The sequence below is a fragment of the Phocoena sinus genome, chromosome 6 (genome assembly GCF_008692025.1).
Source record: "Phocoena sinus isolate mPhoSin1 chromosome 6, mPhoSin1.pri, whole genome shotgun sequence".
Lineage (NCBI taxonomy): Eukaryota > Metazoa > Chordata > Mammalia > Artiodactyla > Phocoenidae > Phocoena > Phocoena sinus.
In genome coordinates, this window is record NC_045768.1 from 724,229 (window position 1) to 729,541 (window position 5,313).

The window sequence follows — 5,313 nt, forward strand, 5'->3', positions numbered from 1 at the left end:
CCCTGGCTCTGGGCAGCGCGAGCGCGGGGCCCTCGGCGCATCCCCAGAGGGACGCCGTCCTGCGCGCGCCCGATCCCGCGGGCTGAGGGCGCCACGTCTTCCCCGGGAGCCTTAGTCCTGGGACGTCTGCACCGCGCAGGTGGCACCGAGCCTTCGGCCGGCCGGGCGGACCCGGGTGCGCGTGGGTTCCGGGCGCTCTGTTCCAGGCGGCTGGCGCTGTCCGCGGTGCTGAAGCGGGTCTCGGCGCCGCTCCGGGTGCCCCGCGCCGAAAGGACCCGGCGGCGGCAGTTCCTCTGCGGGCTTCGCTTGTCCCGGTCCCGACGCTGCGGCGGCTGCGGCGACTGCGGAGCGCCGAGCGGGACCAACGTCTCCTACCCCTCCCGCCGCCCCCGCTTCCCAACACGGAGCCGGAGCGGGGGCGCCTCCCGCGCCAGAGTGTGCGCCTGCGTTCGTGCCAGCATTTTTCAGAGCGCGCGCGAGCGGGGGACGCCTGTGTGTGCGCGTGTGTGCGGGCGTGTGTGCGCGCGTGTGTGCAGGGGTCGCTGAGACAGTGCCCTGGGCTGTCTCGAACCTGCAAGGAGCCGAGTTTGGAGAGGTTAGAGGGGTTCGCGTCACTGCGTGCAGCCTTGCGTGTCCTTTAACATGACCGAATGTGTCGTGCCAGTTTGTGTGTGTGCGCACACGCGCGTGCACGAGTCCTCACCCACAGACAGTGATACTTCGGGGCCTGACTCTGCCGGCTGGAAACCAAGGCGTGTGGAGAGGCCCTAAACCGTGCCTCTGGGAGAGGGACGGGGGCGACCTCTTCTCCAGAAGGCTCAAAAATGGGGGAAAGACCTCATCTGCCTGGCCATGTGACTTGGACTCCCCCCAGAGGGTTAAAAAGAATAGAAGGGGTGACAGTGGCCGCCCCTTGTTGAGCTGGATCTTCCAGGAGAGTCTGAGGGTCTGAACCAAACCGGCTGTGGAGAGACCACGGCCAGAGGGAGTCGTCTCTGCAGGAGACGGGACTAAGGGATAGACATCCCATACATACCCCCCGTTTCCACGCTCCTCCCCTCGGCAGCCCCTCTCCTAACTCACTCCCAGCACCCCCTCCTGCCCCTTTCCAGAAGCTCCCTGTCCTCTGGTGCTTGTGATCCCAATTCTTTGTCCTCACTGTCCCCCCCACCCTGTGTGCTTCCTTCTCCCTAATTCAAAGGATGGCTGAAGCTCCGCCTGCTGCCAGTGACATCACCGTTTCCAATAGCAACTGAGGATTCTGCAGACCCAACAGCAAAAGCCCCCAATGGGGACAAAGCAGGGTCGTCCCCACACCTAAGTGATGTCCGAAGCAGTGGAGAGGGGAGGAGCCATGTCCCTCCCAACAGGGTCACGCCCCCTGCAGCTCTCACCACTAGGCTTACCTCCCCACACCCAGCCCAGAGCAGAGCCCGCGGGACTCCCTGGCTCTGAGGCAGGGGCTGCAGTGCTTGGCCTGCTCCCTTTCTTGTCCCCTTCTCTCCCGATGCAAGAAAATCATTGCTTGGAGGCGAGTCTCCCTGCGTCCGGCTGCAGCCCCGCAACTCTCTCTGTTGTGGGATCGAGGTCTATAGTGGAAGCAACACCAGCTCTGGGGACACAGCTCCTCCCGTGGAGCCTCAGGAGAGCATGTGGGGTGCGCTCAGGGGCCCAGAGCGGGCCCTATCTCCACAGGGTCTGCGGCCTCTGGTAGCTCAGAGCTTGGAGGCTGCCTGCGTGCCTGGGAATGGGCAGCCACCAGCTGCTGGCTCTGGTGTGGCCCAGACAGCTCCAGCACAGTGCGGGGAGGGAGGGATTCAGCAGGGGGCTGCCGCCAGAGGTCCAGGCCCCTTCCACCCACCCCAATCCCCCAGTCGGGGGTGCTGGAGAAGCTCCCACTGGTCCTGGAAAAAGAACTTCGAAATAGCCAGAAACCTGAGGGCTGGCTGTTCCACAGCTGGGAGCTTGAACTTGGTCACGGTCGGGGTACTTAGGCCACGGAAATTGCCAAGCCCTGCGAATCAGGCCTCTTTTCTCCCTTTAGAGGCCAGTTTACCGGCACACCACCGCCTCCCCCAGGCTGGAGGTACTCAAGCTTCTGTCCTGAGGCCCTTGCGTGTCCCAGGCCTCAGCCCCTCCCGTGCTTGGATCTCTCCTGGGCTCTGCACTCCCTTTCACCTTGCAGGCTTCCTCCGTGCCCCCAGCAAGGGGGGTGCGGTTGCAGAAGGCCTCGACCTCGTTTGTCTTGCTGTGAAAGACACGCTGTGGGTGGCGGCTGCCTGAGGCGCCGGTCCTGCGCTGAGATTCTTGAAAGCTTATTGAGAACGTTTGGATCCCCGTGAAGCCCTAAGCCAAGAATACCAGGAGATTTGGGTAGGAATGGGGGCGATGGGCTTCATCGTTTATAAAACCAGGAGTGCCGATCAAAGAAGTAAAGCCTGGAAAGCTTCCAGTCCTGCACCTTCTCATGGTCTTCACTAAGCAGATGGGACGTCAGTCTGGCTGTGTTGTGGGAACGTGGGACATCGCGTTGACTTGCAGCAGTGAATAAATGCACGCATGAACAGACGTACCTGTGAGACACACACACTAAGATATCGCCGGGACTCGGACCCCTCTGAATCCTGGTGTATCACGCTCTGTGGTGAGGACCAAGGAGACCTGGGTTGCTGCGTCTGGCCTCGGTGGGAGCGAGGCCCTGTCTGCCCCATGGGGAGGGGCTGCTTCAGGGCTCACTCGTTCTTCCCAGCCCCATGTGGAGGGAACTGCTTCACCTCCTCCCCGACTCCAACCCAGGGGCCCTAGCAAGGGCTGTCAATCACAGATACAGCCCCTCCTTGGCCTTGGTCTATTGGCCGAGAGGTAGTCACGTGACCCAAGCAGACCACTCAGGGTTTTTCCCTACGATTTTGGCTAGATCAGAAACTGTGACAAGAACCCATCTCTGCATCTTCTCTGGAGGTGAATCTCTGAGAATTGAGCCACCTGTGGACACATTTCTCTCAGGAGGAAGCTGACAGGCAGGGAGGAGCCATTATGCAAGCTCTCTGTGCAGACATCTTGCCTGTGGCCGGCCAAGTGGGCAGAGGATGGGCCTTTGCCTGGTGTCCACCCACTGCAAGGGCCCGCCTCCAGACCAGGGCTGGGGAGATGGGGCTGGCTGTCAGCAGGCCTGGCCACCAGGACTCTATCCTTGATCTGGGGGAGCCCAAGGACCCTCACAGACCACAGCTGCAGACACCTGTGGTGCCGTCTTGCTTGCCCTCAAGTTGATTTGCACTCGCACACCTTCATCCACGTGGTTCTACTACCTGCCTCCCCACACGATCCCTCCTCTCCCTGTCCCCACATTCTCTGACTTTCCAAATCCCACCTTTCCTGGAAGCCCATCTTCCCAACGTCACAAACTCCCCACAGATCCCACCGTATGCAAGGCTGGACTTTGACGTTTAATTCACTCATAGACATTTACTGAGCTCCCACTGTGTGGCAGGCACTCCTCTAAATTATTGGGGTGCAGCAGTGGAAAAGTTAGGTCGTCGACTGACCATGTGGAAGACAGGTAAGCACCTTAGGCCATGTCATGCCGCGTTATGTACCCCGAGGAAAAGGAAAGCAGAATACAAGGATAGAGCTCGACGGGACCGCGTGGTGGCTTCCACATGTCTGCACGTTCTTTGACATGCATCCCTTCAAAGGGGAGTCCAGTTCCTCTCTCCTTGAATGGGGATGGACCGAATGACCCTCCCACTGCGTGGAACGTAGTGTATGTTGTTGTGTATGTTGTATGATCTTAAATACACTGAGGCTTATTTTATGGTCCATAATATGGTTTTTCTTGGTGAGTATTCTATGAGCACTAGAGGAAATTGTGTATTTTTCTGTTTTGGATGTAGTGTTTTAATAAATGTAAATGTTTCTCATTGTGGTTTTTAAAAATTAATTAATTATTTTATATATTTTTGGCTGTGTTGGGTCTTCGTTGCTGCACGCGGGCTTTCTCTAGTTGTGGCGCGTGGGGTCTACTCTCCGATGTGGTGCGCAGGCTTCTCATTGCTGTGGCTTCTCTTGTTGTGGAGCACGGGCTCTAGGTGTGTAGGCTTCGGTAGTTGTGGCTCGCGGGCTCTAGAGCGCAGGCTCAGTAGTTGCGGCGCACGGGCTTAGTTGCTTCGCGGTATGTGGGATCTTCCCGGACCAGGGCTGGAACCTGTGTCCCCTGCGGATTCTTAACCACTGAGCCACCAGAGAAGCCCCTCTCATTGTGGTTTTAATGAGCATTTCCCTGAACGAATGATTAGGTTTAACATCTTTTCATGTGCTTATTGGCCTTTTGTATACTTTCTTTGGAGAAATGTCTATTCAAATCTGTTGCCCATATTAACCATATTATCAGATATATGTTTTGTAAATATTTTCTCCAAGTCTGTGACATGTTTTTTCATTTTCTTAATGTTGTCTTTAAAGTGCAAGAGTTTTAAATTTTTTTTTTTTTTTTTTTTTTTTTTTGCGTTACGCGGGCCTCTCAATGCTGTGGCCTCTCCCGCCGCGGAGCACAGGCTCCGGACGCGCAGGCTCGGCGGCCATGGCTCACGGGCCCAGCCGCTCCGCGGCACGTGGGATCTTCCCGGACCGGGGCACGAACCCGCGTCCCCTGCATCGGCGGGCGGACTCTCAACCACTGCGCCACCAGGGAAGCCCAAGAGTTTTAAATTTTGATGAAGTCCAATTATCGGATTTCTTGTTGCTGACCGTGCTCTGGCATACCTAAAACATCTTCGCCTAACCCAAAGCCGCAAAGATTTTATTTTATGTTTTCTTCCAAGAGTTTTGTAGTTTTGGTTCTCGCATTTAGGTCTATGATCCATTCTGAGTTAATTTTTTTTTTTTTTTTTTTTTTTTTTATGCGTTACGCGGGCCTCTCACCGTTGTGGCCTCTCCCGTTGCGGAGCACAGGCTCCAGACGCGCAGGCTCAGCGGCCATGGCTCACGGGCCCAGCCGCTCCGCGGCACGTGGGATCTTCCCGGACCGGGGCACGAACCCGCGTCCCCTGCATCGGCGGGCGGACTCTCAACCACTGCGCCACCAGGGAAGCCCAAGAGTTTTAAATTTTGATGAAGTCCAATTATCGGATTTCTTGTTGCTGACCGTGCTCTGGCATACCTAAAACATCTTCGCCTAACCCAAAGCCGCAAAGATTTTATTTTATGTTTTCTTCCAAGAGTTTTGTAGTTTTGGTTCTCGCATTTAGGTCTATGATCCATTCTGAGTTAATTTTTTATATGGTATGAGGCAAGGTGTAAATTCATTCCTTT